Source organism: Hemicordylus capensis, chromosome 2 (assembly GCF_027244095.1).
Source record: "Hemicordylus capensis ecotype Gifberg chromosome 2, rHemCap1.1.pri, whole genome shotgun sequence".
In the NCBI taxonomy this organism is placed as follows: domain Eukaryota; kingdom Metazoa; phylum Chordata; class Lepidosauria; order Squamata; family Cordylidae; genus Hemicordylus; species Hemicordylus capensis.
The window spans coordinates 299713851-299727008 of NC_069658.1; the positions used below are offsets into that span (position 1 = coordinate 299713851).

At 44.6% G+C, this 13158-nt stretch overlaps 1 protein-coding gene across 1 annotated transcript in view; it reads right to left on the reverse strand.

The window, feature by feature from the left end:
- Nucleotides 1–13158, reverse strand: part of LOC128342435 (uncharacterized) — a 53869-nt gene that overhangs the window by 24462 nt on the left and 16249 nt on the right. The window contains exon 2 of the mRNA XM_053289716.1: nucleotides 12258–12381. The gene's annotated coding sequence lies outside the window, so the exon portion shown is untranslated. The remainder of the gene's footprint in view (nucleotides 1–12257; nucleotides 12382–13158) is intronic.

Consider the following 13158-nt stretch of genomic DNA (forward strand, 5'->3'; position numbering starts at 1 on the left):
CACCCCCTGTCACCTCAGCCCCCCCCCCTAATTTTAAATTATTTTTTTTTTAAAAAAAAAATTTTAATGTTTGTGAACCACCACCAAACCAAGTTGGGGGGGGGGGTTGAGGGGGTGGCAGACCAAACTGGCCTGGTCTGGTTCAGATCCAGTTTGGACTTGAACTGAACCAGACCAGCCCTACCAACCCCTGCTAACTTGGAAAACCCCTACTAACTGGGCAAAGGGGCACCTTTTACCGTGGCGATTCTCTTTATTTAGCAGGGGGAGAGTAACTAGACCTATCCACCCCCAGCACAGTACTTCTAGTGATTGTTGCTGGTGTCTATCTTATGTTTCATTTTAGAATGTGAGCCCTTTGGGGACAGGGAGCCATCTTATTTATTTATTGTTTCTTTTTGTAAACCACCCTGAGCTATTTTTGGAAGGGCGGGATAGAAATTGAAATAATAATAATAAAATAATACCATACCCTTGACTTGGTCTTTGGGTCAGTGGTGGACAGTGATGCTCCATTGCTAGTCCAGGAGGCTTCAATACCATTATCATGGACAGATCACTATCTGGTAAAGACTGGACTGAGGGTGGACCCTAAACACCTCTGCAGAGCTGGGAGACCAGTTGGGATGGTCTGCCCTTGGAGGCTATGGATCCTAATGGATTCCTGATGGCTCTGGTGGAGTTTCCTGCTGAGAAAGTGGACGATCCTGTTGATGAGGAGATGGGGCAGGCAAATGACATGGTTGCACCTAGGTGACCTCTCCTGACTCTCTGAGCCCAAGTATACAGGTGAGTTGCGGACCATGAAGCAGGCTGGTAGAAGGCTTGAGCATTGTTTGAGGGAAAACTCAGAATGAATGTGACCGAACACAGGTTAGAGCCCATATTATGGCCTACTCTATGGCGGTGATGGCGAAGAAATCCTACTTATCCGCCACCATCGCTTCTGCTCAATGTCATCCAGCTGAGCTTTTTCAAGTGAGGAGCCCAAAGACCATCAAACAACCCTCGGAAAGCCGTTGTGACCAATTTGCGTTACATTTCATGGATAAAATTGCTTGCATCCATTCTGACTTGGATGCTAAGATTTTTGCATTGACAGAAATGGATGTTGCCAATGTACCGTCTGTTCTTGTTATATTGGATGGAGGAGGACAGGCTGCTTGGAAGGCTGAGGCCTACCATGTGCATGCTCGACCCTTGCCCTTCTTTGTTGGTGAAGGCTTCTAGGGAGGGACTGGGTCCATGGGTGGCAGGGTGGTGAATGCTTCTCTAAGGCAGGAGGTGGTGCCCCCTCAGCTGAAGGTGGCAGTTATCAGACCCCTCCTTAAAAAGCCCTCATTGAACCCAGATGACCTGAATAGCTTTCGACCAGTTTCTAACTTCCCCTTCTTGGGCAAAGTGTTGGAGAGCATGGCGGCATCTCAGCTCCAGGCTGCCCTGGGTGAATCTGAACACTTAGATCCTTTTCAGTCTGGCTTTTGAGCTGGATATGGGATGTAAACTAGGGGTGTGTAAACAGGTTCAAAACCAAACCAGTTTGATGTTGAACCAGTTTGGTTTGAAGGTTTGGGGTCAAGCTGACCCTCCCCCCACCCATTCAGCTCGACCCCGAACCAAAACACACACACACCCTAGTTTGGGGGTTCGATAAGATAAGTTAATTTTTTAACGTTTATTTTATTAAACTTACCCCCTCTGCAGGCTTCTCCTAGGTGGTGGTGGGGTCTGTGGAGGTTCCCCCTTCACCCCCACCCCCGCTGGCCTCCTGGGTAGTTAAAACTTGCCTGATTCAGGCATCATGATCTGGCCATGCAGGGTCCAACTGCACAGGTGCAACAGCCTCCAAAATGGCCACTGCACCAGGGAAAAGGCCTGAAAAGGGCTGAAGACACCCAAACCAGGCAAGTTTTAACTACCCAGGAGGCTGGTGGGGGAGGGGGAACCTCTGCGGAACACACACACACACCCGCCATCTTGGAGAAGCACCCGAAGGGGGTATGTTTAAATAAACAAACAAACTTCAAACCCCACTCGGACCGAACCAGGGAGGGTCGAAGGGGGCCAAAACCTAATTGACCCGGTTCGGTTCAAGTTCAGTTTGAACTCAAACCAAACTGGGCCAACTGGTTTTGTGCACATCCCTAATGTAAACTGCCTTGGTTGCCCTGGTGGATGACCTAATCTGGGAGATAGAGGGAGTGTGACTCTGTTGATTATCCTGGACCTTTCTGCCACTTTCAGTACTATCGACCATGGTATCCTTCTGGGACGACTCTCTGGGCTGGGACGTGGGGGCATGGATATACAGTGGCTCTGCTCCTACCTTGAAGGTGGTACTCAGCAGGTGGCGCTGGGGGATGCTTGCTTCAGCTCCTGGCCTTTGGCCTATGAAGTGCCACAGGGATCTATTCTGTCCTCAATGCCATTTAACATCTACATGAAACGTCTATGGTTTCATGTAGAAACCAGCCCACACCTATGGATGAGAGGCCATCCAGAGGTGTGGACTGTAGTGCCATCAGTATGCTGATGACACCCAGCTCTACCTATCTTTTAAGTCAGCAGACACCAGGGAGTCAGTGGATGCTCTGAACCATGGCTTGGAGGCTGTTCTGGACTGGATTAGGGCAAACAAACTGAAACTTAATCCAGATAAGATGGAAGTACTCTAGGTTGGTAAAACTGATTAGCTAAGCAGTGAGGTAAATCTGGTTTTGGTCAGGGTCACACTCCCTCTGAAAGACAAAGTCTGCAGCTTGGGGGTGCTTCTGGACCCATTCGCCCATATGAACTTGCCAGGGCCCTCTGCTCATCATCTCAGGCCCTGTTCACTAACAGAGATTCGGTTGTCAGGGACTAGAGACAGGGCCTTTACGGTTGTGGCCCCTTGGCTTTGGAACACCCTCCAAGAAGAGCTTCACCATGCTCCCTCTCTCAGTGTGTGTTTTTTTTAAAAAAAAACAACTAAAACATCTTTTTAGAGAGGCTTTTTGATGTTTCACCTGTTGCTTATATCTGGTAGGTTCTTTAGTCTAGGGCTGTCCATAGAGAGCCTTGGTGGGGGGTGGGGCCCAGGGCAAATCGGCCAGTGTGGGGCTCCCTTCCAGTTAATTCTAATGGGGGTTAAAAGAGCGGGGCCCGGGGCAGTCACCCTGCTTGCCATGCCCTAAGGACAGCCCTTCTTTAGTCTTTACTTTTTATAATTCTTTGTTTTTAGCTTTTTAAAGAATTTAATTTGAAATTTTAAAAGCTAATTCTGATTGTAGTTTTAGCTTGTTTAATTTAGTTAATTTTATTAGTCTGATTTTATATTGTAATTATTTTATAAATGTTGTGAGCTGCCCCAAGCAGTAATGTACTGGAGGGACAGGTTATAAACATTTTACAAAACAAAATAAAAAACCAGAAAAAAAACCCACTTTGGTGCCAAAACTGCAGTTGGTGGTGAACGTTTTCTTTAAGCTTCAACACCAACTGTGGTTTTGCTGCCAAAATAGTTTTTTAAAATAATAATAATAATAAATACATTTTGCCCCACCCAACTCGAGTTAATGGAGTTAACTTTTGCACCATAACCACAGTTTCACACGTTCGAGCATACTGCAGTTACAACTGAGGGGGAGACATCATAGGCTCCACAGCCACTGCAAGTCCTTTTGTGGGGGCAGAGACTCCACGATTTCCAGTGACTTCAGCTGGTTTGTGTGCCCTTCTACAAGAAAAGGAGGCAGAGGGGCTTTGCCTGGGGTCATTTGTCTCTCTGCTTCCTGACAGCCTTAAACACTAAGAGTAGTGCTTGCGAAGTACTGATTACCTGTTAGGGATGTAGTTGGTAGTATTGTATGCAGAGATGACAGGGGCTTCAGCTGAGTTTAATCAGGCCACTAACTGCACCCCGTCAAAGTTACCTAGTCCACTGTTTTCATTCCTGGGTCTAATGCCATTGAACATGCTCTGAGATGCTTGGACAGCTGAGGGTTCAAACTATTGAAATTCACAGATGTGCAGGATTAGCAAACGTAAAGAGGTTTGGTTGTTCATTCAGTTGGTTGTTCATTCACATAACCAGCCCTACCTGGGTAGGGCAGCACTAGCCTGGGTAGGGCTTGTCATGAGAAACAAAAAGTGAGATAGGAGGACATGCATGTGCCTCCTACCTCACTGCCCAGTCATGTGGCTTCCAGTTACCCTTAAAAGCACAGAGGTCAGAGGAAGGAGCGATCCAGCAACAGGAACTTTCACAATGTACTGCATTGCTTGTGCAGTGCATTGTGGAATGCCTGGTTGCCGGGCTTCCTTCTCCCCACCTCCTACTCGCTGCGCTAACCACTGCGGCACCACTCATCTGGGTATGCGGGTGGTGGAGCTGCTGATCATATGCGGGAGGAAGGAAGTAGGGGTGTGCATGGAACTAGGAAGCCCGGTTCAGTTCAAATCATACCAGATTCAAACTAAACCGGGCCTGATTCAGTTCCATGATTGTCAAGCCAGGCCCCAGTTTGGCTTGAGGCCGAACTAGTTTGTGCCTGGCTCAAGCAGGTGGCGAGGAGGGGGGTGGGTTCTACAACTAATTTTTTTAAAGAAAACTCTGGGGGTGGTGCCAGAGCTGTGGGGGGTCTCCAATGGTTCCTGCTCCCCCACTGTCCTCCCCTGGTCTTAGGGCTGTTTCAGCCTGTTTGGGGCCTTTTCGGCCCTCTCCCTACTTGTGGTGGCCGTTTTGAACGCTTTGAGTGTGTGCACTGGCCATTTGTGTGCCCAGGTCACAACCTTGAGCTGAACCCCCTGAACCAGCTTGTGAGCTCTACAACTAAAAAAGTATTTTTTGTTAAAAAAGAAAAGAAAAAGAAAGCAAAAGAAAACTTACTGCCTCTTGGAGGTGCTGCCACAGCCGGGGTGTGTGTGTGTGTCTCCAGTGGTTCCCGACATTGAGCCGAACTTAACTGGAGCTGGTTTGGCTCGAGGGGGAGCCATTGAACCAGCCTGGTTAGATAGTGGAATGGCTCAACCTCAAACCATTTTGCACATTCCTAGAAGGAAGGCTGTTCCTGCCTTCCCCCCAGCCCTTTGCAGCCCCAGCACAGAGGCTTATGTGAACAACCTCTTAATCTTATATACATGTGTGGCAAAAATTCTTGGTCTAAAAAAAAAGTCAATTTTCCAAAGAAAATTCAGTGTACCACTGTGGACTGCTGCTATGGTTATCTTCTTCAATGAAGTAAAATGAATAAAGATATTGTCACAACAGTATGTGCTGGATACCACCCACAATATATGAATTTCTCAGAACTAGAGCACACTTTACAGAGCATTTATAACCTTGCAGATATTACAGCTCAACAAAAAGTATCTGGCAAATCCTAAATGCTTTACCTATGAACATAAGAAAAGCCCTGTTGGATCAGGCCCAAGGCCTATCGTCTAGCATCCTGTTTCACACAGTGGCCCACCAGATGCTTCTGGGAAGCCCACAGGCAAGAGCTGATGTTTAAATGTTAACCAATTATTAAAAATATGTATAGTTAAAAAAATCCTCATGTAGTTTATCTTACATTTAAAATGTGTTCGTAAAGATGGTGATGATCCTGGAGGCATCTGGCTGACTCTTTTTAGAAACAAAACATTGGACTCAATAACCCATGGTCTTGTCCAGATGCGCTCTCCTTATGTTTTTATGTTATGACAATAACAATGATGTTACAACATTGTAAGGCAATGAAACCTCATGAAGGAGAATCATGAGGTTTCAGCATTCCTTGTAATTAATTTGTCCCATTGGAATTAAAGGAGACCCTTGTCAAGGACATTCAAGGTGACATGACCCTCTAGGGACATGACCAATGATCTATACTATTGGAAAATACATAATATTTACAGCATTCCCTGTAATTAATTTGTCCCACTGGAATTAAAGGAGACCCTTGTCAGGGATATTCAAGGTGACATGACCCTCTAGGGACATGACCAATGATCTATACTATTGGAAAATACATAAAATGAGGAAGCCCTTGATTACACCATTCATAATTAATTGCAAAAATTGACCCAAAAATAAATAATGGAATGGACCTCAATGGTATTAGAATACTGAGCTTGGATTTCTTCTACAATCTGTTCAAGATTCATGATTGGCAGCCACTACAATACTAAAAAGTGCCATCATATAGGCTAAATCCTGAAGTATCAAACTAGTTCTCAGTGGCCTGGTTCATAAAATCATTCAAATCTAGGTTTAATATACCAATATTAGTGTGATTGTGTGAACCTGCATCAAGGTGGTTTATGACCCAAGACGAATCTGAGATTTCTGCTTTGACGTGGGTTCACACTATCATACGAATGCCAGTAGCCACTCTGTATTGAACTAGTTCTCAAAACTCCCATCCATTTCATTGGGATTGTAAAGTGTTTATTTGTATTTGCTTCCAGTGAGGATTAATCTATTTTCAAAAGGACTAGAACTAGGAAAGGTACATAGGAGGACAAGGTAGATCATCATAGAGGTTTTCACTGATAGATTAAAAGCATGACTAATCATCCTGCATCCGAAGATTCTACAAGTTGAAAAACAACAACACCAAAACAGCCCACTTCAGATATACTAATGTGTAGAATCTAAGGGAAAGAGTTGTGGTATGCAAGGGCAAGGCAGTGGAGAGGAATCGGGAATAGTAACAGTTTAATGGAATAGATATTATATACAGAGAGGCAGAGCCATCCTTAAAGAGGATGGGGGGTGGGGCCCAGGGAAAAGTGCTGGGGCCCCTTCCAGTTAATTCTAATGGGGGTTAAAAGAGCGGGCCCCAGGGCTGGTCGCCCTTCTTGCCATGCCCTAAGGGCAGCTCTGCAGAGAAGCAAGTGCAGACTGCTTTTCAGTGTTCTTGCTATTGGCTGTTTGTTAGCCCCGCCTCTACTCCAGGACTGGAACGTAAGTAACTAAAGCCCCATTCAAAAGCTGGCCTAGATCAAGGAATAATTAACCCAAAACACCACATGATGAAAGTCAGATTCCACCTGTCCCCCCATGACATTTGCTACTAGCCTCCTAAAATCTTAGTCACGTCACCAAATTTCTGACCTTTTTCAAAACACATACGATCCTTGGAAAGGAGATTCTAGAAGTAAGAGAGAATGTCCAGTGAACTCAAACCCCTTCACAGTTGTCCTACTATTTACCACAAACCCCTGGTAGATAGTTCAGATTTCTTGCATTGCAGCATGCCCTTTCTGTCTCTGACAATGAAATAAATAGTATTCCCTGCCCCCTTCTTTCCCAGTGAGAATAGTCCCTGCTGCCAGGCCCAGGGTTAATAGTAAGGTTAAACAAGTCATGAAAAATGCTCTTGGAGAAGGCAGAGGATTTTTCGCTTGGCTGGGTCAAGCAATCCTTCTTTTTAAACTCCTGTGTCATGGGGCAGCCAAACAAATATCTCTCCTCTTTCTCTGAAGAAGGTGAGATGCACAGATAGTCAGAGTCTCTCTCTCTCCTTTATTAACTCTTTAAGGCTGTGCAATCCCACTTCAGTTATGGACAAAGTGCAACTGAGATTGAGGTCTAGATTACAAAGGGCAGCAGCCTTACATTAGTAACTGATTTCAGTGGTACTTCTTCATGACTAACTAGTCTGGATTCTTTCCATTGGTTGTAATCCAAACTAACCAAGTCTGTCACAGCTAGTACTGCATGTGTGCTACAGAGAAAGGGTGCTTTTCAATAATCTCCCCTTCCCTCTGAAGTCCTCTGTGGCTTTCCAACCTATGTCCCTGAAGCTGTACTGCCTCAAGGACATATTCTCAGAGGCAAGAGTTGGCTTCAGAGGGAAGGGAAGACTGACAAAATCACCCATCCCCACATAGCACGTGCCCAGCATTGCTGCAACAGCACTTTATTAGTCCAGATGTTGGCAACTATGTTTGTTAATGAGTTTTTCTCTGAAATGAAATAGCTAGTATGATTTCTTTCTGCACAAAATATAGTCCTGCTCTGGAAAATATAGGGAAGCAATATGTCCTGGCAGGGTGGGGTCTTTAATCATGCAAAGTGACTTTTACCCAAATGGAGTCACTAATGATAGCTGTATGAGCAGTGAGGAAATATAATTTTTAATTAGGGCTGCATCTAATATTTGTCAGTAGTGATGTTCTCTTTGAAATTAGCATATTTGATAGCTAAACTAATTATCTAAAAAGAAGCTCACCTTGCCAAACATTTGCATTGTTTCAATGGAGTTCTTTACTACTTTCTTCTTATGAAAGTACATTTAACCTTCCAAAATACATTGGTCAGATACATGAGAGAGGACCGTTTGGACAGTGGCATCTAGGCTATGAAACTCATTGCCCCAGTGGCCTTCTCCCTGCTTGTTTTGCTGCTATAATGGAGCACAGCCATCCTCAGGCCACTGCTGCTGCCCTGAGCATATCTTGGGGCCAGAGACTTGTCTCTGAGTATTTGACCTGGCTGGTGGTTCTACTTAATACATATAAATATGTATTCACTGCTGACTTTCACTGCTGATCATCACTGCTGATGTTTCCAGCATGTTCTTCTTTGTTGGTTGCTACTATTATTATTTGATATTGTGATGTTTGTATTTGTGTGTTATTCGTACTGTATCTATAGTATTATACTATTGTTATTGGCTAGGCTGATATTTAATAATAAATAATGTAATAATAAACTTTATTTGTTAGCTGCCCCATAACAAATTGTTCTCTGGGCAGCTCACACTGGAGGATTAAAACATAAAATAAAAACACGTAACATATTAAACCATAACAGACCCAAAAAAGGTAAAAAGAAAATACAAAATAAAATTAAAACATAGCTTAAAACTCATTTTTATATTAGATAAAAATCAGAACAAATCTGAAAACCCGAATTTAAAAACCTGAATTTAAAAGGCCCGTGTGAACAAAAAGACTCTTACCTGGCATCTAAAAGAACAAAGTGATGAAGCCAGACGAACCTCACTGGGGAGGCTATTCCATAAATGGGGTGCAACCACCGAAAAGGCCTTCTCCCTGGTAGCCACCTGCCTCACCTCATTTGGCAGGAGCACCCGGAGAAGGGCCTCTGCAGAAGACATTAAGGTATGGGTAGGGGCATATGGGGCAGAGTGCTCTCTCAAGTAAACTGGTCCCAAGCCATTTCGGGCCTTAAAGGTTAAAACCAGCACTTTGAATTGGGCCCGGAAATGGACTGGGAGCCAATGCAGCTGACAAAGCACTGGTGTAATATGATCAAAACGTTAATAATCTTGCAGCTCTATTTTGTACCAGCTGCAGTTTCCAGACTGTTCTCAAAGGCAGCCCCACATACAATGCATTGCAGTAATCTAAGCGAGAAGTTACCAGAGCGTGAGTAACTGTGGCCAAGCTATCTCTTTCCAGGTAAGGTCACAGTTGGTGTATCAGCTGAAGCTGATAAAAGGCGCTCCGAGCCACAGAGGCCACTTGAGCCTCTAGTTACAATGCTGGATTGATGAGCACCCCAAACTGTGAACCTGGTCCTTCAGGGGGAGTGCAACCCCATCTAGAACAAGCTGGACATCATTCACCCGGGCAGAGGAACCACTGACCAACAGTACTTCAGTCTTGTCTGGATTGAGTCTCAGCTTATTCACCCTCATCCAGTCCATTACTGCATCCAAGCACCAATTCAGGACAGTCACCACTTCACCTGCATCTAATGAAAAAGGAGATACAGCTGCCTATTGATGACACCTCCTGATGACCTCTCCCAACAGTTTCATGTAGATGTTAAACAGCATAGGGGAAAGAATGGAACCTTGCAGAACCCCATAGCATAACTGCAACTCCCCCAGCACCACCTTTTGGGAACGGGCCTCGAGGTAGAAGTGGAACCAACTCCAAGCAGTGCCTCCTACACCCAACTCGGCAAGCCTATCCAGAAGAATATCATGGTCAATGGTATTAAAAGCCGCTGAGAGACCCAAGAGAATTAGCAGGGTTGTACACCCCCTGTCTCTGTCTCCCCCCTGTCACAGGTCATCCTGCATGGTGACCAAAGCAGATTCTGTTCCAAAGCTGGGCCTGAAGCCTGATTGAAAAGGATCTAGATCGTCTGTTTCCTCCAAGAGTGTCTGGAGCTGGTCAGCCATGACATGCTCCAGCACGTTGCCCAGGAAAGGAATGTTGGCCACAGCCCTATAGTTATTTACATCCTCGAGGTCCAGACTAGATTTCTTTAGGAGTGGTCAAATAATAGCTTTCTTGAATGAAGCTGGGACCACTCCATCTGTTGGGGACACCCTGACCCCAACATTAAACCCAGAGGTACCAACCCAGAATTATATGGAATTCAGACATATGTCTGAATTCCATTTTATTAAGGAATTAATTAATGCCTGAACTCAAGGTGAACTGACCAGTACATGACTTGCCTCCGAGACCAATGGTAATTGCTCTGTGAAGGAAGAGGCAATCCAGCATTGTATTCTCAATGCTTGTGAAATGGGCACTCAAAAGAAATACTATGGCCAGGCTTGGTCTATCCAAATGCTAAAATTTAACTTACTATCAGATAATGTCTGTGGAAGAGGCCAGAAGCTGAGCTTGCATTTCCTCCTGCAAAAAGTCTATGTTAATCCTTGTTAATGATTGCTCTGCTCTGCCCAAAGGGGATACCCAATTGCTGTCTATAGAAATTCCACTCTCAGTAGATGCACACAAAGAAAACATCTATAGCTTTGATTCTTCTTTTATTAACACCTTTTAACACCTTCTGGGACCAGGCTCCAGAAATCTGGGGACAAGAAAAGATGCCCATTTGCAGCTCAGAGATGCAGATTTGCTTTAGGGGGCGTGGGAGAGAACAATCTCCTCCCCAAAACAGCAGCCAACAGAATATGGGATTCAGATCTCCCTGGACTGAGCTAATATCCTGAACTAATATCAATAATTAAAAGACAATATCCAGAGGGTAACAGCAAATTGTAACCTTGTGGGATCCAGGAAGGATGAGGATATTTTGAATAGACTCTACGGAGATCAAAGGAAGAAACAACTATAAAGAATGAAACACACTGAACAGAGAGCTAGCAAGCTTTGCCTAACCAGCAGATCTGTGCTCAAGAGCCATCCTAGAGTTTGCTACTAAAGCCACGGGGCTAAAAGCGGGAACTCTTTCCATGGACAGGATCTGTCTTGACTTCTGCTGCGCAGTAAGCAGTCAAGACTCCCCAGCCATGGTGCTCTCACTCTCCACCTCGTTCTGAGCAATCTACCACCAGCCTGCTTGACCGCTTGAAGATTGCATTGCTTCCAAGCTCCAGAAATCCAGCACCAGCCTTCTTGCAGCTGAAGCCTGTATCGCTCTCAAGCTCCAGCAATGAACAAATCCTTTGAAGCCCTCTTCATGAACCTGGTGAGATGCCCATCCAACGCACAGCCCAGCCTGCTTCCCCCTTCCCTCCTCCCTACTAATCACTGCTATTCCCTTCCTAAGCCCTCTCTTCCTCCTCCTTCTCTCTCTGTTTCTCTCTAAATGCTTTATTAGGATTTATTAGACAGCTGCAATTATTGATTGCACACACATATGATAGCTAGACACACTGAATCAGAGACATGTTTAACTTAGATGACCTGTTTTGAATTTTATCCAGATGAGCAACTTTCATTGCCCATTGAATCATTTAGGATTCAAAAATATTTAGGATAAAAAATATTTTTTATCTTCTTTCTGCCTTTGTGCCCAGACTATACATGGTCACCATATAAAAGAACTGGTCACTTTGTGACACTGGTGAAGCCAGACTAATTTCATATGCTAGCTCCAGAGCATATCTAGTATACAAATCAGGCTTGGTTCACAACACTCTCTCAATGAGGAGTTTAGAACCCGCTGGATCCAGCTAAAAATTCCCTCCTTACTAGATTTAATAAGCCATGAAGAGCAAGGGTCAAGCATGTATGTGGTCAGCCAAACCCAACTAAACACCTTGTCCACATCCTCAGGGACCAATAATTGAAACGCCTCCTGCAAAAACTAGGCCAGGTTTTACTCTGGGCACCTCTCCCAATGATCCCGCAACAGCCATAGATTCAAACTCATGGTGAATGTGTTAAAAATAATGTGTTTAAAAATAATACTTAACTTGCAGCAGGGAGGCCTCCAAAGGTCTTTAGGCCCAGGCTCCAAAATTACCTAAGTGCACCTCTGATTGCTCCCAAAGAGAGAAGGCCTCATAAAAGCAGAGGGTCAGCTGCTGGCACTTACCACAAGCTTTACTCACCACCTTCCAGGGCAGGATGACACAGGGCAGGTGGAACGCTCCCTTCCTCTCTCCTCTTCCCTCTGCTGAAGCTGATATTTGTATTTTATTTGCAGGGTGAGCCATCTCACATGTCCTTTGAAGTCTGAAAGGTGGGGAGGTAAATATTTAAATAAGCACATGTTACACAAAATCATCAAAACACATTGGAGTGCAAGAAAATTAACACAGAGCAGGTAAATCATGTTGGCTTAGCTCTCTGTAATATGTGGTACACACTAGGGAAAAGATGCAGAATGCAAAAGATTCTCATTTGGGATGGGGAGCATTCCCTTTCTTCTTGCCAGAACCCCCTTCTCCTCCTTAATACACCATCTCTACTCTCTCTCATCTGTGGGCAAGCACTTCCATGCCCTTGGCTTATTGCCTTCTTTCTAAATACATTACCCCCCCCCAGGGTATTTGGTGAGGTCTAACAATGAGCTCCAGCACTTCCAGCTTAAGTAATTACCATCCTTAGTAACACCCAAGTAGCGTGTTTAAAGGCACAACTGGGCTTACACGGATGTGCCTTTTTATCTCTCCCCCACTCTCAGTTGGTGGTGGTAGAGGAAGCTAGCTCTGCCACCAATCAATCAGGAGTCAGAATGGCTGACAGGCATCTATTCTGACCAATCACCAGAATGCTAAATCAAAACCAGTTATCTGATCTACTAGAGTCCTTCAAGGGTCATGATTGGGGTGGAGTCACGTGTATGTGTGGGAATAAGTGTGATTCCTTCCTCCTCTGGAATCTCCATGTCTTTGGTTATGCCGTTTGAAAAGTTATTCATACAAATTTTGATACAGTACTTGTTGTAATACCAGAATGCATGCAGTGTCCAAGATTTGATTTTTTCAATAAAAGGTTTTTCAAAAAATA